Genomic DNA, 20463 nt, shown 5'->3' with positions numbered 1-20463 from the left:
CAGTCACATGTACACATACATATATTTGTTTTCATACTCTTTTTCACTATCGGTTACTATAAGATATTCAATACAGTTATCTTCACTATACAGTAGAAACTTGTTTATCTATTTTATATATAGTAGTTAGTATCTGCAAAACTCAGACTCCCAGTTTATCCCTCCCCTCCCCCTTCCCCCTCGGTAACCATAAGTTTGTTTTCTATGTCTGTGAGTCTGTTTCTGTTTTGTAAATAAGTTCATTTGTGTCTTTTCTTTAGATTCCACATGTAAGTGACATCATGTGGTATTTTTCTTTCTCTTTCTGGCCCAGAATAACCTAGGTCTCCTACTTGGTACACGCATTGTTTTACTGTTTTTTGGTGGGAGGATGGTGGTGGTTAGAGGGTTGTTTTGTTTCGTTGCATGGTTTTAGCTTCTGCCTTTGCTATCACCAGCCAAGAACTTGGGGCCTTCCTTGCTTCTGGATATCTCTACTAACCTGTCCTTGGGCAGACATGACTTCTTTCTTTTCTTTTCTTTCTTTTTTTTTTTTTTTTTTTTGGTTAAAATGGAAACTGAGGGCTTCACAGGTCCACCAGTCCCGGGATATAGCCTGGCCCTAGCGCTTATGAGCTCAGTGATTTAGCGCACATCCCTTAACTTCTCTGAGTCGTAGTCTCTTCTCTAAAAATGGAGCTTATGTAATGCCTCTTCCTTCATGGACGGCATGTAGATTAAGTAAAAGAATAGGTCTTCATGGTTTTCCTGGTGTCTGATAAACGCAGACTCTGAATAGGTAATAGATGTCTGATGTCAGTTTATGAAGGCGTCAATACTGATAATAACAGAACCCAGTCTGCTCTGGATTGTGCTCCGAGTCCTCACTCAAGAGGGCTCGGTGTGATTAAACGAAAAACCAAAAGCCCCTGTGGTGTGAAAGAGGTCTGTAATAATTTCTAGACTTTAACGCAGTTGAGTAATGATGGCATGTGTGTGTATGCTCATCTGTAGAAGATACAGCTCCTGAAGTTCCAACATGGATCTCTCTATTCACTACCAAATACAACCAGGAGTAGTTGGAATTACAGTTGCTGAAAGGTCTGAACTTCAAGCAACAGCAAATGGAAAGCCAAAAAATTCTCTGCAATTTCTATAAAATCTTGTGGAATGAGGACGTGAAAATTCGGAGGGATGTTGCTGGAGAAGAGGTTCAGGGACACAGAACCAGGACTGCACGAGAAGGAAACCCAGAGAGGACCACGCCTGGGTGGTTTGTCCATTCCTCAGCGAGGAGGGGTTCCACTTAACCTCAGGAGCACTCCGTAAATTGCTTTGTCATTTGTTATGAATGCAATTTTCCTTAATATTTTTATCAAAGTTCAAATCTTTCACACAGTAATGTGGGTTCCATCATTTCGGAAACTTTTTGCTGTCCATGCCTAAGATCTAAGTTAAAAGCAGCCCTTGCTAAGTCTGGAGTCCTGTGCAGTGGGGGGCCCCCCCGCCCCCACCGCCGGCTGCTGCCTTCTAGATCCGGTGCCCAGACCTGGAGCACTAGGTGTGCAGCCTGCGTCCTGCCCAGGGCTTGTCTCTCTCTGGATGTGCCTCATGTTTTGCGAGCACTCCTCCTAAAATGCAGCTTCTTCTTGGCTTGGATCTCTTTGATTCAGCTGCTGCTACGTGTGTAAGACCCATCACAGAGCCTGCAAGGTGGGAGGTGCCCTATCTGGGGAAGGGCCCAATCTGCTCCACATGAAGGGGTGTGTTTTTCTTTTCTTTCTTATGTGAGAAAGGCCGTGCTGTTACATACTTCTGGCACTAACCATCCTGTGTTTTTTTTTTGAGCATAATAATAACTGTCCCTACAGGTGGTAAAGAGGATATAGGCTGATGATTACAGGCTAGCTCAGCACTCCCGGGGAGGCTGTGGAGATGGAGTGCTGTGTTGGAAGCAGGCTCATGCCTTCTTCACATGGTCTGTGTATTAGTCAGGGTTCTCCGTTGAAACAGAACCAACGGAGAGAGTTTAGTTTAAAGAAATGGCTCACACAGTTGTGGAGACTGGCAAGTCTGAAATTCACAGGGCAGGCCAGCAGGCTGGAAAGTCAGACAAGAGATGCTATTGTAGTCTTGAGGCCAAAGGGAGTCTGGTGGGAGAATTCCCTTTCTCTGGGACCTCAGTCTTTTCCTCTTATGGCCTTCAACTGATTAGATGAGGCCCACCCACCCACATTATGGCAAATAATCTGCTTTACTCAGAATAAACTGATTTAAATGTCAATCACATCTAAAAAAATGCCTTTACAGCAACATCCAAACTGATGTTTGAACAAACCACTGGGCTCCACGGCCTAGCTAAGTTGGCAAATTAACCATTCACAGTCAGAATACTCTGATTTTCCCAATCCTGGCTTTTCATACTCAGTGTTTCTCCCACTTCCCTGACCTATTTCTTAGTAAATCATCAGCACCTTTTATCTTGGTCTGGACTTTTATTCCTTGTCTTTTTCCCTAAGAATTCTACCCCAGATTTCTTTTATTTTAATAAAGATATATATATATATATATTTCTTATTAAAAATCTTATAGGTACATGAAAGAAAATTTAGAAAATTGAGGTACGAAAAGAAATAATAAACCTATAATACCACCACCAGAAACAATCATTCGATTGTGTATCCTTTCAGTCATTTTTCTATATGTGAACAATGATGATAATCACTAACACATATAACTTACTATGTTCCAGTTATTAACTCATTCCATCCTCCCAGCATCAGTGAGTAGGTACCAATATTATTTCTATAACAAATGAGTCAAACAAAGCACAGGGCAGTTAAGTGATTTGCCCAAGGTCACACAGCCTGTAAAGGGCAGTTTCAGATGGGAGACCCAAATGCTCTGATCCTGGAGTCCGAGCTTTTAATCACTTCATTGTAGTGTCCCTGTATGCATATATTTTTCTATAATATGGGAATTACTCTATATACAGTATACTGTTTATTTTTATGCTGCTTTTCACAGTTAACATTTTTAAAGTCATTAAATCTTCAGCTTTCCTACATCATATTTAGTGGTTGCAAAGAATATTCCAGTGGATGGAGGTGCTATCATATATTTAATCATTCCCCTCTTCAGCTTTTATGTTGCCTCTTTTTATTTTACTTTTGTAAAACACACATATTTTTAAACATATTACTTTGTACTATTTATGCATTTTTCTTAATAAATATCTAGAAACAAAATTGTGGAGTTAAGAATATCAGTAGCGTTAAGGCCCTTACACTCCCCAGACCAAACTGTCTCTCAAAAGGTGGTTCAATTTACACGCTCGTGAGTGTTCAGTTCCTACAACAACCAGCCCCCCTTATCTATTATTTTAAAAAGTTCCCACTTTAATTGATGGTGTCTCAGTGCTAGGATTTGAATTCCTTTTGTTTTCTGTGGGGCAAACATTTGATTGGCCATTTGTATTTTATGTACAAATTTTTGGTTCAGTTTGTCTTTTTAAAAAAATTGGGGGGATAATTTTGTTTGTTTGTTTGTTTGTTTATTTAATGGAGGTACTGGGGATTGAACCCAGGACCTCACCCATGCTAGGCATGTGCTCTACCGCTGAGCTGTATTCTCCCCTTTTTTTAAATTCTTTTTTTGTAAGTTTGTTTGTTTTTGGCAGGGGGAGGTAATTAGGTTTTTATTTATTTATTTATTTATTTATTTAACAGAGGCACTGGGGATTGAACCCGGGACCTTATGCATGTTAAGCACGTGCTTTACTCCTGAGCTATACACTCCCCTGTGTCCATTTTTTTTTAGAGGTGGAACATACAATCTTCAAACCAAAGTCTTTTGTTTTGAAAATTATTTCTAAATGCTTTTTCCTCTGTCTTTGGGTGATGGTGTCCTTTTTGTTTTCTGTCATCTCTATAGACCCTGGAGCTTGGTAGTTTTTCTGTAAACTCACTCACCTTTTTGAAGGTGTGAGCCAGGCCCCCAGCAGCTACAGTGGGCTCTGGGCAGAGACTGATGTGGATTCATCTGGAGGACAAGTTGTTCAGGGTGTGAGGAAGAGGAGGGTGTGGGGCTGCCGCCAGTTGCCCGAAGCCCTGTGGCCCAGCCGCTGGCCTGGCAGAGGCTCTGTGGCCCGGACCCCAGGTGCCTGCCTCTGAGGCCAGCTTCTCCAGGTCCTGCCAGCTCTCTGGGCCTCATGCGTTCATCTGAAAAGCAGGGGTGGTGATGGCTCTTTCACCGGGGTGGAGTGAGGATCAAATATGAAAACGCTGAGCAGATGCTTATGGATTATAGCAAAGGCCAAGTTGTTATTCTGAGCTATGATTGTGGTTCTGGTTCTTCGGGGGACCAGTTGGATGGTTTGGGGTAAGCAGGTCCAAATTTTTCCAATTTAGGGAACATTTGACATTTTGGGTGGGATAAGCCAATGAGCTCCCCACCCCCGGCTCCCGGAGTCTCAGTGTCCTTACCTGCATGTAAAGAGAGTAACAGTACCTCCCTCCCCGGGCTGCGCCAGGATTAAATGGGTTCCTCTACGTAAAGCCCTGAGATTAGCTGTTGGCACCTAGTGGGAGTTTTACAAGGATTAACTCATTACACCATCACATAATCCAGTGAGTTAAATACCACTCTACCCATGCTTTACAGGGGAGGAGGAAACTGAGACCAGATGGGTGAAGTGGCCTGTCCAAGGTCACACAGCTCTTAAGTGGTTGAGCTAGGATATAAATCCAGGCAGTCTGTCTTGAGTGTCTGCATTTCTAACCACGGTACTATACTGTCACTGTTTTCACTGAGATGGGGAAAAAGGTGGGTAAGGAAGGAGAGCAGCCCGGCCTTTCCCTTCTAGAACTTAAAATGACAGTCAGGCTTTGGTTATGCTTCTCAGCCCCACCTTGCTCAGCTTCCTCAGCCACACCTCCTCCAGGAAGTCTTCTCAGATGAGCCCCACCTATATGATCACTCCTGTTTTCTCCATGTGCCTTGAACTTATGAACCTAGTTTTCTGCATGGTGCTTTGTAACGCTTTGAAAATTGTTATTCAACTCAATGGACATTTATTACATGCCTAGAACACAGGGCTAGAACCCTGGGGTGTGCAGACATGGATAAAACAGTTCCTCCCTGACAGGCATTTATAGCCTTAATCAAATCAAAGGGACATAATCAAAGACATTGGCCATATGAAATACCAATGAAAGGGAAATTGAGATCAGTGTTGTAAAAGAAACATGAACAGCATCTTACAGAAGTGTAGGGAAGATATTGGTTAATTCAGACTGGGGGCGGTGGCTCTGAGAGAGCTTCACAGATCACGCATTGGCACTGGGCCTCACAGGTTGGCTGAGACTCTAAGAGGCAGTGTGGTGGGAGAGCGATCAGAGGAGAGAGCAGGAGCGGAGACCCAGCCTGTACAGTGTGTCCCGCAGGGTGGGACGGCACTGAGCGTAGCCTGCGGTGGTCATCGTTCGTAGGAGCAGGAACCCTTTGTCCTTAAGACTTGTCCATGTGTTTGCATCTCATTCGAGTCGTCAGTGGAGGCCCTGCTTCTGTGCTGCTGTCCCGGACGTCCCCAGGCGGACATGCTGCTCAGAGAGCCTTTCTTCTGCAGGGGACAAATTGAGAGAGGTTGGTTTGTCTTCTGGTCAAGGGCTTGACTGCCTTGCTCCCATCTCCCTGGCCTGGTGAGGGCGTCCTTCTGGGCCGAAGCGAGAGCAGAGCTGGGGCCCTGCATCGGTTGAATTCTACTCAGCACCTGAACTTTTTGATGGGAACCTAGGGAAGCTGTTCCCATCCCCTGATCCCAGGAAAGCACTCAGCCATGTTGCTTTGGGTGGTTCTGAGGTCTGAGGTCTAGCTTCATGTGACAGATGCCAGGCACTTGGGGTTAAGGTGACAAATCTAAATACTAGGCTGTCTCTGAATAAGCAGGGAACAATAATTTTCCATCTTCCATACACCCATCTACCCACCCAACAAACATGTGGTTTAACCCCTTCTCTGTGTCAGGCAGTAAACTTGGTGCTGGGGACCCAAAGATGAAAAAAAAACAGCTCTTGCCCTCAAGCTCAGAGTCTAGTGACATGTGATCGCACAATTACAATACTGAGTGCTTTGATCAAGGAAGCATAGGAAAGGGGCCCCTAACACAGCGTGGGGGGTAGGGAGCTGACAATTGTGAACAGCATCTCAGCGGACAGAAGGGAGGTGGGAGAGGAAGCACAGACGGAAGGTGCAGGAGAAGGCGAGGGCACGGGCTGTGCAGGACCCTTTAGCCGGGGCGGAGAGACAGGGAGTGGCTGGAAAAGGCAGGCAGATCCAAGTCATGAAGGTTTTGTACATTTGGGTGCTACCCTTAGGGGCCTGATGGGTTTTGAGCATAGAAATGCCTTGCTTAGCTCCACATTTTATAAAAAACACCAACTGCAGTGAGGAGATGCGGTGGTGGGGGCAGGAATGGAAGCTGCGAGGCCACTTTGGAGCCTGTTGCATCTGCTCAGGAAAGAGAAGTTGAGGACCTGTCTGGGCAGGTGGGGAAGATCTGAGAGGCACGAGGGGTCGAGTGGGCAGGACGTGGCTATCTGCTTGTGGCTGGGGAGGGACAGGCAGGGGTCAACGGTGACTTCCAATGGTCTGACTCTGGCCACCACTGGGTCGCTGGTGATGCTTTTCACCGAGACAGAAAACAGGCAGAGGAAGATGGGCGCCAGGCCTGGGGCAGACAGAGGAGCTCAGTACGGAGACAGGGCACTGGGGCTGAGGGGATGGAGGTCCTAAGGCAGAAGTTTGAAAATCTTCAGGATATAAGTTCTGGGTTGAACAAACTCAGAATATTAGGTTTGAGGAGAGTGAATGAAGCAGGTGAAGAAGAACATGTTGAAGTGGGCTGGAGACGAGACAGTCCTACAGGCAGAGGGCACAAGCGTGGTCAGAGATGCAGGAATGTGGGGACCGGAGAGGGCTGGGAGATGGCAATATGGGAGCAGGGCCACCCAGAGACGGCAGAGTTTGAAGGACAAGAGAAGGAGTCAATACAGCGCGCTGAGGTGTGAGTGGGAGGCCGTAAGGGGGAGCGCGCGAAGACAGCTTTTTCAATCAGTTTGGCTGGGAAGGGAGAGGCCAGAGGAGGAAGCATTGGTTCCCAGCGGGAAGGCCTTGGTCTCGCTCACGTGGAGGGGAGGGAGTCAGCTGGGAGAAAGGCTGAAGGGTGGGGAGGGGGGTACAGGTCAAGTGGTAGAGCGCTCGCATGCTTAGCATGCATGAGGTCCTGGGTTCAGTCCCTATTCATTAAAAAAAATAAGTAAATAAATAAACCTAATCACCGCTCCCCCTTCCCTCGAAAGAAACAAAGGCTGAACGGAGAGATCTCGTGTCCCAGGCTCAGTGGGCTCCCAGATGGGCCTCCGCAGGGAACTCCCGGCCCTGTAGGTAGAGCAGCCGCTGGCCTGAAAGGCTGCCCTGCCAGGCCCCTCTGCTGCCACCAAAGACTTCAGCCCCTCCAGCTCCACCAAGGACTGTGTGAGACCTCTGTTCTGCAAACGGAGCCCCAGCTGGCGGGAGAGCGGACCCGGGACCTGGCCCACACCTTCTGTCGCCTCCGCGGCTTCAGCCTGAACCCGCCAGCGGGAAGCTTCCCTTGCGCCTCTGCTGCCAGCAGCCGCAGTTGTGGGCTAGGGCGGACCGTGGGACGTTCCTGGCACAGGGGTAACCCCGCTGACGCCTGGGGCCTCGGTGCTGAGCCAGGTGGAGGGCGCGGCTCGTCCAGCAAAGGCCCGTGGGCAGGCTGCCACCTAGTGTTGAGCTGGGCCTATAGCAGGAAGGCCTCTTCTGCACTCACCCTGGTGGAGGACAGGCAAGACAGGGGGAAACCAGAAAACCTGCAAGGAAGCCAGGCTTCAGGGAGGGGCTCACCATCCTGAATCCGAGGGAGAATGTATTTCAGGTGGAGACGAACAGCGAAGTCAGCCTTCGGCCGGAGACCAATACAACCAACAGCCCAGAGTTACAAGGCACTGTACCTACATTGTCTCTCATTTGATTCTCTGTGTTAGTTTTTACTGTTTTCCTGGATTTACAGATGTGGCTTACCCCTGGACAACTGAAAAGACTTGTCCACGTCAGTCATCTGTGAAATGGCTGAGCTGGGATTTGGAAAGGGGTTTTCAGATTTGGAGAGCTGTGGGGAGGAGGGGAGGGGCCTGAGTTTCATTTTAGGAGCAGTAAGAACAGTCTAGGCAGATGGAAGCATGAAACATGCAGGGTCTGGGCAAAACTGTACCTGGTTGACCTGCGGTAGAGAGTGAGGCAGGGAGGTGAGAGGCCCCACCTCTGCCCAGATGTGTGCAAGTGGCTGCTGGGCCTGAGGTAGACGAGGCCTAGGGAGTCCCACGCAGGAGCCAGGACAGGGGTCAGCACTGGATGTCAGGGGCTTGCAGAGGAGGAACCTAAGGGCTGACTGGCAAGATGGTCAGTGACAGGCCCAATGAGCATTTGGCCTGGTCACTGGCCCCTGGAACGGAGGACCTGAGATCAGAGAAATGCAGCAGCGAAAAGATGGGGCCCTGAGAGCAGGCAGCACCAAGGGAGTCTGGGCAGAGCCTTTCCTGGTAAGATTACAGGGGAAGAGAAGAATCCAGCTAGCTTACCTGCTGGCAGGTACCATCTAGGTAGGGAGACCAAGGGGCCCTGGGGATGCTGGTTGGGGCGGGTGGGTAGGACTGCCTTCAGTTCAGAGCCTGCAGGTGAGAAACAGCAAAATGTTTTCTTCTCACTTGCCTGGACCATGTCGGGAAGGTGTGGGGGCAGCACCTGGGGGGCAAGTAGCAGATCCCTGGTGAGAGTCGGAAGAAGGCCAAGCCCTGGGCCGCACATGCCAGCCCAGCCCCTCTGCACCGTCACCTGGCGCTGGATAAGCTGAGCCGGGAGGGAACAGCTTCCCACTGCTGCCGCTCCCTGAGTGCTCACTTTTGCTTTGCGTTCCTCTTGGTTTCCCAAGTAAAGTTGCCTTTGAAAACAAAAATACACACCTCTCATTTTTCTCTGAACAAGAAGACAGGATCATTTGTTCCCACGCTGGGCGGGGTAACTAAAGGGACAGGACAGCTCTAGGGGCCCAGGCCTTAGGGTTCGAGCTGGAAGGGCAGTGAGCTGAGGCCGGGAGAAGGGCAGCTCGGGAGGATGGGAGGGAGTCTGCTGACGACACTACTGCCCTGACAGCGCCCCTTCAAGGCCTCTGAGTCCTGCTCCCTCGATCCCCCAAGGCCCCCACCAGCCCCTCTCCTGTCCACACACGCACTCAATACCTCCTTGCTTTCCTATTCACGACTAATGGCTAATTAGGTGTGTTGCAAATTGGAGACTATTGGTGATCTATCAATATATACTAATCAGTGACTATGTTCCTGAAATCTTCACTACTCCCACTCAGATTGTCTTAAAATTTTCTTTTTAATAAAAATCTAGTTATACAAGTAAGGCAGGACCATTACAGGAAGGTGGGGCGAGGATAATGAGGACAATGTCGATCAGACTGTCTTTTCAACTAATTAAAAATAAACAACCTTATCTCATCTCTGATGACTAGTGAGCTCTTCCCACCTCTCTTCCCAGCCACTGAAGGGTCCCGGTGCTGCGATGCCTTCTATGCAGCACAATTAATGAATTCTATGCAATTAACATCTGTGGGATGGCTGATTGCTGGCTGGGGCCCAGGGAGCTCCGGGTTTCCTACAGACACTAGAAACAACAAAGTGTGCTGGAGGTGGCTGGTCTGTGGCACGATGGCTCGGGAGCTGGCTGGGTTGCAGGTAGACTTGTTTTTCCCAGGTTCACTGGTGGCTTCCTGCTGTGACAATAAGCTCAGTCTCGCAGGAAAGGGGTCTGGATGGTGCTTCTGGATCACCTGAGTGTGAGTTGACCCTGGAAGGAGTCGTCCCCGGACAATCAGGTGCTGAGTACCGACTGTGTGCCGGGCACTGTGAGGACCACTGGGGATACAACAGTGAAGGCTGTTGGAGAGAGAATCCACAGACTAACTGGAATGCAGCCTGATAAATGTGGTCCTAGAGTTAGAACAAAACATGGGGGGCGCGGAGGGGGTTGGCCCTGGGGTGGGGCCAGTCCAGGAAGCTTCACAGAAGAGGCAGCCTAAGAACTGGGCCTTTAAGGGTGAGTGAAGTGTAGCAGGCTGGGAGCACTGGGGCCAGGTAGACAGAAGAGATGTCTCTTCTAGACAAAATGAAGACTGAATAGAGACCTGGTGATATGATGGCTTTATTTTTTTTAATTTTTATTTATTTATTAGTGGAGGTACTGGATATGGAATCCAGGACCTTGTGCATGCTAAGCGCTCACTCTACCACTGAGCTGTACCCTCCCCCTATGACGGCTTTAAGCGTGTTCCAGGAACACCGAGAGGACCTTCCGGGGCTTACGTTTCACATCTGAGCTGCACAGTTAAAGGGAGCGGCTGCTGCTTCGGGGACCCGGTGTGAGAGCCTTCTCCCTTGCTCCTCCATGCTTTCCCGTGGTTTATCTGTCAGGGCACAGCCATGTCTGCTTGTGCGGTCCAGGCCCAGTTCCAATGCCTCCTTCCCTGAAGCCTCTGGGGTTGTCTAGACAGATGTGGCCTCCACATCTGGATTCTCAGCTCACGCTGTCCTCACTGCTGCTGTGGCCCCTTACACCCTTGTTCTCACTGTCTTAGGGTCTGTTTTCTCCACTAGACTCCGTGCTTACAGGCAGGAAGTACACTTGGTTCCTCCCTGCCTTCCTTGCCTCAGGCTCTGGACCTCACACACATGCTCCATCGATGCTGAATTCTTTATTTTGCTCTGTGAACACATCCCGGTCACTCAGCAGACCCTGGCTCAGTTTCCCCATCTAACCTCATTAGGGACTGAGGTAGGACTCTAAGCAGTCTGATGGGAGGTGAGAAGGTCCCAGGTAGATTGTCCTCATCAACCCCCATTAGCACTTGATTGAGAAGGTCACAGTCCAGGCTTATGTAACGAGAGCTCATTGTTTAACTGATTAAAACAGGTTCTCAGCTGGCAGACTGACAAGTGCATACTGCATGGCCTCTCCCACTCCACCTACAGCCCTAGAATGTGACAGATTTAGGAGCCAAGGCTTGGAATGCCTTGAAGATCCTGCTCCCAGCCGCCAGCTGGGTGTTACTGGGGCAGGGAGGACCCTGGCAACAGATCTGACCTGATTACTGGGCCCTTTGTTCCTGGGCCGTGGGAGCCTGCCCAGTTGCCGAGCCAGCTCCTGAGCGGCCCACCAGCAACTGCGAAGATGAGAAGCACGCCTCCTGGCTCCTGTCCTGTTGCATCATTGACCCCATTTGGGAACGTGAACCTTGCCTTTTCATGCTAATTGCCTGCTGAAGAATCAGGACACTTGTAAATCCCTAATTCCTGTAAGGAAGTTTTGTGATGATGCCCTTCCAAGAAAGAGTAGATGTGTAGACGGATAAACAAAGGGGTGGGATAGAAGGATGGAAGACAGTAAATCAGCATCAGATGGATAGACAGGTGGATTGTAGAGTAAGTGAGTGGATGGGTGGGTGGATGGATGGAAGGGAGGTCAGCTTGTGCCGATGGCCCTCCTAGGGACACAGAGCCCTCCAGGTGTTGATGGTGGGGCTGGCAGGTGCTGCTGTAGCAGGAGCTCTGTTCCTGAAGGCTTGCTATCAGTAGCACTAAATATAACGGGGGTAACTCTTTCCCTTATTTTTTCAGGAAACAGCAATAAATTGAATGCAACCGAGGCCTCTTCAGAGATTTGCCCCCTACTGAGACTTCCAAGCGTGAAAATATTTATATTCTCCCCTTTCAGCATTGATGGGCGGACCACAGAGAACAGAGAGAAATAACCTGCAAATAAAACACCCTAGGAAAAGCCCAGCTATCACACTGATATAGCAAAAAATGGAAGAGCACTGCCAGCAGTCTGGGAAATGGAGAGCAGAGTCAACGCCGTAAACCCGTCATTCTGGCGCAGGCCTTGTGCTCCGTGTGTCTGTGCTCATGCGCAGGAGCTGTGTGTCGCTGCAGCTGTGATCCGCACGCCTACACTCTGTCACCTGCCTTCTCCACCTGACATCATGTCACGAGCGTTTCTCGATGTTGCTACATCGTCTTTATAATTACTTCAAATGATGGTAAAATATTTCATTCATGATGCTACTGCTGAATACTTAGGTTGCTTGTAATGTTTTTCCTTTGCTCATTTTCATGAATTAAAAAATGTAAGATATTTCACCCATTGCTTGGCAGAATGTACGTACTTAGTCGGTAGATAATTTCTTTCCCACCTCTCTCCTTCATCTATGTCTTTGTATCTGGGCTTTTCCTTAGGATAAAGGTTCCTTAGGGTTCAAAAGTTTAAATAGTTGTGTGGCTTTTCACACACACTGCTACCATGTTATTTTATTAATTACAATGATGATAATGTAAATAGCTCCATAGTTACACATATCGTCTCACAAAATCCTCTCACATCTCTAAGGGGTAGCCATGACCTCGTTTTAGATAAGAAAGCAGAGGCCTACAATTGTAAGTAATTTGCCCAGTGTCCATGTTGGTTCTGTTTCCTTTTTTCTCCCCAGGGTCTGGTACAATGCCTGGTGCATGGAATGACTTTCATAAATATTTGCTGAATGAAGTTCACAAATGGGAGTGTCATGATTCAAACCAAGACCTGGCTCACTTCAAAGCCTATGCTTTTTCATAATGCAAAAGAATTTTAAAAAATGTGTATATATGTGTGTGTGTAACTGAATCGCTTTGCTATACGCCTGAAACTAACATTGTAAATCAACTACACTTCAATAAAAATTAGAAGTTTTGAAAATGAAAAAATCCCACCAAAGCGTGTGCTTTTTACCTTAAACCTTGCTGATAGCTCTTGACGTTCACTTAGGTGGGGGGTAGCGATGCAGGTGTTGACAAGCCCTTGGAACCAGGCTTGTGACGCACACCCATGCAGGCTCAGGGCAAATATTCGAGGCTATGATGTGCTGTGGGCGGGAGTTTAGGACCCTAATTATAGTTACCCTAGGACTGTGCCTGCCTGACTTTTCCCTGAGGTCGCCCAGGCAGGCCTCGTCTAGGGTTCTGAGGACAAGTGCGTGGACATTGGCCCTAAGTGCTCGGTGGCCGTGCTGAGCTCAGAGGGCTTACTGCCGTAGCTGGGTGACTTGTGCGTTTACGAGCACCCTGTCCTCATCAGAACCACAGCCTGAAATCCAAGTCCATGAGCTGAGGAGGCAGAGGGGCCCCCCTGGACTGAAAGTCCTGTGGCCCTATCCTTCCTAGTTTCACCCCAAAAAGCACCAGCCCCAAGAGTGTTGAGCACTCATTTCCGAAGGTCATGTCTCCCTGTATCAAGCAGAAATCTGTGTCCCATTTCTGTTGCACAGGAAGTATGTGGTGAGTGTCAGAATGGTTCTTCAGAGAACCTTAAAAATAAAAAGGTCTGGCCACGGATGCTGCCAAGGGCTGGAGATGGCAGTGACCTGGCTGGTCTCAGGACTAAGGCAGGGACCCAGCACGGCGGGACTTCCCATATGCTGGGAGTGGAAGAGCTGCTTTCAGGTCTGACAGTCTCTGGGAAAGAGTACAGAAAAATACCAGGTTTGAGAGGAGAAACTCAGGAAGTTTCACATTTAACAGAGGGAGGGAGGAGTCACTGAAGGGACCAGAGGCAGTCCCAGAGGTAAGAGATTGTGTAATAAAGGGCCAGGCCTTCCAAGCAGTTCCACTCACACGTACCGAGCAGCTGCTTTGTACGTGTGGTCTGGTAAGTCTTGAGAATATAACGACAGATAAGACAGATCCCTGTCTTTCAGAAGATGCCACAGTCCACCTGGGAGACAGAAACGCAAAACAACAGCATCAGTGACAACCAAACACATAAATGTTCTGTTAGTCATATGATCTACCGCCCCCTAAAGGAAGGGCTGAGACGGCAGGGATCTGCACACACTGGAGGAAGTCTTGTCTGAACCTCGCACTGAGGAACGGGTGAGGGTTCAGCTGGTAAGAGAAAGCAGAAGAGCACATTGGTCGGAGGGAAGAGCAAAGTCCCAGAGATGCACAAGGACACGGAGTGATCGGCCTCGGGAGGGAGGAGGCGGTTCCAATGGAGGGGACATCAAAAGTGGCAAAGGCTTGTAAGAGGCCAAGCAGGATGAAGAGACTGCGCCCAGAGTCAGTGGGTAAAATAGGATGTGAATGAGTAGAGGCCCCGTATTCATCCTTTCAAAAGAACACTCATTAAGCACCAATCACGTGCGAGGCCTCCAGAGAAGCGAGATGAATTAAAGAGACAAGGATCTCTAACCTGAGGGAGCTTCCACTAGCGGGGGAGGCAGACAGCGCGCTAATAAACAAAGTCGTTACCGAGGCGGTGGGATCAGGAAGGCAGGAAACGTGACGGAGTGACAAGGAACGGCTGTATCTGAAGGGGCCTTCAGGGAGCCAGGCCCCGAAGGCCTCTCCAAGAAGGTAACGTCTAAGCAGAGGCATAAAGGATGAGAAAGAGCAGCACAGGAAGAGGGAAACTTCAAAACAAATGGGAAGGGCTTGACCTACAGATGGTCCCCGACTTACGAAGTTTTGACTTGATGTGAAAGAGACAGGCCTTCGGTAGAAACCACAGTTTGAAATTTGGATTTGATCTCTTCCCAGACTAGCGATACGGAATGCGGTACCCTCATGATGCTGGACAGTGGCCGCTCCCAGTCAGGGAGGTCAACAGCCAACACACAACCGTCCTGTGCCCACACCACCATTCTGTTTCTCACTTTCGATACAGTCTTCAGTAAACTGCATGAGATAGTCAACACTTGATTATGAAACAGGTTTTGTGCGGGATGATTTTGCCCAACTGTAGGCTAACGTGAGTGTTCTGAGCACGTTTAAGGTAGGCCCGCCTGAGCTCTGATGTTTGGTAGGTGAAGTGAATTAAATGCATTTTTGACTTAATGATATTTTCAACTTATGTGAGTTCTTGGGGACATAACTCCATCATATGTCAAAGAGGATCTGTGTTTTGGAGAAGAGAGAAGAGGCCAGTGGGGCTTGAGTGGAGCAAGTGAGGGCCAAGGAGGTGGGAGATGAGGTTCAGTGAGTTTGGATTTGATCTTAAGAGCAAAGAACAACCATTGAAGGATTTTAGGCAGAGAGAAAATACTCTTATTTCAGGTTTTAAAACATACACTCTGGGTGCTGCACAAGCCTGAACAGGAAAAGCTCAGAGGAGGAGCAGAGAGCCCAGCTGGCGGCTTTGCGGTGGTCCAGGCAGAGAAGAGGGTGGCTTGGACTTTGGTGGTGGAAAAGGAGACAGAGACAAGGTGGGCAGCTTCAAAATGTATTTGGTGATTAAACGAAGAGGACTCGATGTGGGGGAGTGAGAGAAAGGGAAGGTTAAGGGGACTTTGGGTTTGAAGCAAAGTGAGAGTAGGGTCTTCCTCAGAAGTTGGGTCCTGGATTCGGGGCATCTCTCCAGGCAGGGGACAGGCCCCTGCTGCCCGGCCTGCAGTGGAGAAGCCATGACCTTCATCTTGGCTCTGAGAGATGGGAGGGACGACTGTGTCCCAGTGCAGTGCCCTGTGAGGCTGGCGGAGGGTCTGGAGGCCAGCTCGTTCTTGGCTTTGGCTTGTGCCCATCTTGCCAAGGAGAAACGGAGGCCACTTGAATTTACTCAACACTGATTTATTACACACTCGCTGTGTGCCAAGCCCTGTTCTGGGTGCTGGGGACAGAGCGGGGAACAAAAAGTACAAAATCCCTAACTTCACTGAGTTTACATTATATTTGGTTAGAATAACAACAGTCGAAACAGTAAATAAAACCAAGAGCTGCCGGAGTGGGACCAGGCAGGGACGTGGGGCAGGGCGTGCCGGGGCGGGTGGCGGGAGGTGGCCGGGAGCGGAGAGGCGCGCTGCGGAACGTGTGTGCGGTCTGTCCCAGGAAGTGGCCTTTCTGGGCCTCCTGTAGCCAAAGCGGCGCCGCCCCACCCCCGCAGTCAGTCTCTGCTCAGCATCCCATTTGTTTTCGTCCTAGTGCTTGCCACACTCTGTAACGACCTTGTTTATTTGTTTGCGTGTTCTTTCTTCTGATAATTCAGATGAATTCTGGTGTCATTCCAAAGGGTGTGAATTTAGGGAGGAGACGAAAGCGGGGGTGGGGCTGTGAAAGCTGAGCCATGAACCAGGGTAGGAAGTTCAAGTTCAGAAGGTTCTAGACTTAGACACTGGGCTCAGAGCTAGACAGTCCTGGGCTCAAATTTCAGAGGACCTTTCGACTGGGGAGAAGGGATACGCAGACTCCTGTGAAAGGGGTGCAGAGAAACAATTTGGGTTGGAGACCCCGATGTCTGGGTGAACGGGGGGGGGGTCTCTCTCCCTTGGTCTGGGCAGGACGCAGGAGGGCCGGATTTTAAAACAGGGTGGCTGTTTACTTAGAGGCTGGCTTGTTCCTGTTCTAGTCTAAGATGCTAGAAGAGTTCAGACAGGGGCGAGACCCCTGCCCCTGCAGCAACCTTATCCCGACGTCCTGCCTCCAGCAAGTTTGTGACCGACTTTCCCATAGGAGCCTCAGCTAGGGAGGGGCGCCCTTAGCCAGCAACTGAAACTCTGAGCCGGTGTTAATTAGGTCCGGGCAGCTGACAGGTGACTGTATCTCTTCCCCATTAAAGATAAGGGGAGTGCAAGGGCCTCCCTGCTGCTGGCTGACCCCCTCCCGCCTCCAGAGAAGCCGGGGGCTGGGGCAGGGCTCGTTCTGGCGGGGATGAACACAAGACCTGGTGCACAGAGCAGAGCCCGGCTGGGCACAGAGGAAGGGGCCCAGGAGGTCCCAGAAGAGGAGGCAGGGAGGGGAGGACCCCAGAAAGCTTTGGGCTCTGGGACTTGGTCTCAGCAGGAAAGGAAGGGTCCTTCTTGCTGCTGGTGCCATTGCTGCTGCTCCTTCCAGCTGGTCTTACTCCGAGCGTTTTTTTCTTACCTTTTTCCTCTTGTCATAACCAAGATAAACACACACATTCATAAAGCCATTGTGTACCACAGGTTCTGGAGGTAAAGAGTGGCTCAGAAGAAAAGAGGTGTCACAGAAAAGCATGAGATTAGAATTGGGGGGGTTAAGATTACAGTTCTTTTTAGTTGACTTGGTTGTGTGATGGTGACCAAGTTATTAAACGGTACTGAAATAGCCACATCTATAAAACGGGTATTTTTATTCACTTTTATTATGAGCATGTGCATCTGCTGTGAAGAACTGAGGAAATCAACTGTGTGTAAACTGAGGTTCTCTCCCAGTGCACAGCACAGAACTGCCGTTAAGTCATGCTCTGACTCGAGTGGACTTTTATAGGAGGAGAACTGGGCAGGGGTAAGAGGGTCTAAACATTTAAAATCCCTCTTGAGGGTACAAACTATTAGGTATAAAATAAGCTACAAGGATATATTGTACAACACGGGAAATACAGCCACTATTTTATGATAGCTATGAATGGAGTATACCCTTTAAAAATTGTTTCACTGTACTATACCCCTGTAACATTTGCAATATTTTACATCAACTATACTTCAATAAAAATAAAGAATCAAACACACACAGTGCCCTTTTAATTTGGCTTCTTCCCATATAAGATGAGAGGGGTGCACAGAGGACCGCAAGGGCCCTTCCAGGTTAGAGTGTGACTCCGAGGAGCGAACTGCATTTCTCAGGAGGCTCAGGGCAGGGAGCACATGTCAGGGCCCGGCTGGCCGTTGGCTCAAATGCCAGCTCCACCTCTTATTAGCTGTTTGACTTTAAGCAAGTTTCTTAACGTCTTTGGGTCTCAGTTTCTTCATTTGTAAAATTGGGATAATTGTTTCTCTCTTCCTTGCTTTGGGGGTTGGAATGTTGAATGAAATGAAAGAATGCTACAAAGCGCTTGGCCCGGTGCTTGCACGTGGAGAGTGGGGGTGGCTGACGGGCACAGGGAAGGCTGGAGCTTGATTTTCAGGTTCTGCTTTCTCAAAGCCTTCTCTCCTTTAACCCTTCCCCAGAGGGAAAGGCTCCTCTCTCTGCCGCTGGAGGCTCCACCATGGTGGGAGCAGAGGGGCCGAGGTGGTCAAGGAATGACAGACTGTGGGAAAGAAGGCCTTTAGACCTTAGCTCATCTCACCCCTCATTTTACAAATGAGGGATCTGATGAGGCCCAGAGAGACAGACGCCCAAATGAAGTTGCACAGCAAATTAATGGGAAAGCCTGGATCAGGACCCATCCATTCAAGCTTTACAATTTATCCTTGAGGGATCCCACCTGTGGCTGTTGGAGAGCCCCAGTCTACCTGGCCCAGGGAGTTTGTCACCGGGAAGGGCCGGCGGTGGGGCGGCCTGGTCCTTCCCAAAGTCCACGGGCTCCCCCTGCTGGGCACGAGCTGAGGGCGGCCGCCTCGCCGGCTCCTGGGCGCCTCCGGGGAGCGCTGGCCCAACGCTGTTGGCTGGATGCCCTGACCAAGCCATCCTGACACGTTTCTAGAGATTCAGTATTCCAGTGGACCATTTGAAAGAGATTTAAATAACAGAAAAATCCCTGTTATATTTACCCATGTGATTTCCGTTGCAGGTGCTCTTCTGGCCTTTGGGTAGCTCAGATTCTCTCTGACGTCACCCTCCTCCTGCCTGCAGGGCTGCCTTTCTCATACTTCCTGTTTGTGGGTGATGGATTCTTTCAGCATTTGGATGTTTTTAAAATTACTTAATTCTTATTCATTTTTGACAGATGTTTTTCTACAGGGTATGAAGTTCTAGACTGAAAGTTAGTCTTGTAGTAACTGATGGCCGTTGCGCCCCTGCCTTCTGGCTTGGCATGTTTCCGCCAAGCAGTCTGCGATCACTGTTCTCTTTCTTCCTTTGGAAAGAATTTATTTTTCCCCTCTCTGGCTGCTTTTAAGACTTTTTCCTCCTTCATCACTGGTTTTAAGTAATTTGGTTATGAAATGCTTTGGTGTATTTTTATTCATGTTTCTTGTGCTTGGGGTTCATTGAGATCCTTAAGTGTATAGTTTTCAAAAATCAAATTTGGAAAAATTTTGGCCATTATTCAACCATTTTCCCCCACCTCACCCCACACATCCTGCTGCCGGAGAAGCTGGAGCCCCTGGCTGGACAAGCCCTGATGTGCCCAAGGTGTACGCGCTCTGGAGACCCCAGGGGGCGCCAAGCCCATCACAGCAGTGGCCCCACCAGGGGGCCGCCTCACACCAGTGAGGTGTGGTCAAGGCACCAAGTGATGAAGCTGAAACTGTAGGGCCAGGAGGGGAACAGAACTTAAGGGTAGAAATGTGATGGGGGAAAGAGAGAGAGAGAGCAGGGAGGGAGGGAAGGAAGAAAGGAAAGAGAGAAAAAGAAAGACAGAAAGAGAGAGAGAGAAAGAAAGAGAAAGAGAGAAAGAGAGAAAGAGGGAAAGAGAGAAAGAGAGAAAGAGAGAAAGAAAGAAAGAAAGAAAGAAAGAAAGAAAGAAAGAAAGAAAGAAAGAAAGAAAGAAAGGAAGGAAGGAAGAAAGAAAGAAAGAAAGAAAGAAAGAAAGAAAGAAAGAAAGAAAAGGAAGAAAGAAAGAAAGAAAGAAAAGAAAGAAAGAAAGAAAGAAAGAAAGAAAGAAAGAAAGAAAGAAAGAAAGAAAGAAAGAAAGAAAGAAAGAAAGAAAGAAAAGCAAGCTAGGGTCTGCAGTGAAGTTGAGAAGAGTTGAAGGGGTGAAATTAATTCGGACCATATGAAATTGTTGTTTTGTAGGTTAAAATAGTGGATTACGAGTAATTTTATCTTTTTAATCTAATAGTAGCTCACTGAAGGGAGGAAATAAATCTTCAATATTCACCATGAAACACACGTGGGTCTAAATGAGAAATGCTGATTTTAGCCCCTGTAATGTCCACTTGTTCCCAACTACGTATTCAGAAAGACCCTGTTAAAATTCACACATGTTAGCTGGGAGGAGCAAATATTACCTAAAAACTTCCTGGCACAATTGGTTTTATCAAACCAGCTTGTTACTTACCCAGGACAGTGGTTGTATCATATTTGATTGGACAGAGCCTGGGAAGGGGGAGCTGCTGGGCAGCCCGTGGGCATGAGGGACCTGGGTAGAGGGCATGGAGAGAGAGGAGCCCAAGGTCTGGGGCCCAGAGAACCTTGGCTGACTTAGTGTGCCCACAGCCACCTTGCACGCCCGCGTCCCGGGGGAGCTAGGATTCCTTGGTGCTCTGGCACCCTCTGCAGGGCGAGTCCTGAATTGCACACTATGTCTCCAGAAGATGGAGCTCAAGATGGAAGCCAGAGGGAAATAGTTTTATGACATGTACGCTACGTGTAAGCAGTGTGCTGGGCACTCAAGATAACCTCGAGCAGTAGCCATTATTATCCCCGTTCGACAGAGGTGTAAACTGCGGTTCAGGCAAATGATGTGACATGTCCA

General features: G+C 48.8%; 2 long non-coding RNA genes across 9 annotated transcripts in view; one reads left to right on the top strand and one right to left on the bottom strand.

Annotated features, from left to right (window-relative positions):
- The window catches only part of LOC140688105 (uncharacterized), a 147257-nt gene extending 134409 nt beyond the window's left edge, over positions 1–12848 (top strand). For 3 of the 6 annotated variants that reach the window (XR_012062852.1, XR_012062854.1, XR_012062849.1), the window contains exons 3-4: positions 11739–12160; positions 12608–12848. This is a non-coding gene — a long non-coding RNA (uncharacterized lncRNA). Of the gene's footprint in view, positions 1–9729; positions 9801–11034; positions 11417–11450; positions 11544–11738; positions 12161–12607 lie in introns of those variants that run through there. The other 3 variants (XR_012062850.1, XR_012062853.1, XR_012062851.1) reach the window with 3 other exon arrangements.
- LOC116284945 (uncharacterized) lies at positions 5069–9335 on the bottom strand. 3 transcript variants are annotated; one of them, XR_012062612.1, is made up of 6 exons: positions 9297–9335; positions 8893–8998; positions 8640–8729; positions 8273–8449; positions 7580–7871; positions 5069–5599 (listed from the first exon to the last, which is right to left on the bottom strand). It is a non-coding gene; the product is annotated as an uncharacterized lncRNA (long non-coding RNA). The 3 variants fall into 3 exon arrangements; XR_012062614.1 differs by lacking the exon at positions 8273–8449; XR_012062613.1 differs by lacking the exons at positions 5069–5599; positions 7580–7871 and adding an exon at positions 7904–8170.
- Positions 12849–20463: the final 7615 nt, after the last annotated feature.

This window comes from Vicugna pacos, chromosome 21 (assembly GCF_048564905.1).
Source record: "Vicugna pacos chromosome 21, VicPac4, whole genome shotgun sequence".
NCBI classification, from domain to species: Eukaryota; Metazoa; Chordata; class Mammalia; order Artiodactyla; family Camelidae; genus Vicugna; species Vicugna pacos.
This window is presented reverse-complemented; position numbering and strand designations above follow the sequence as displayed.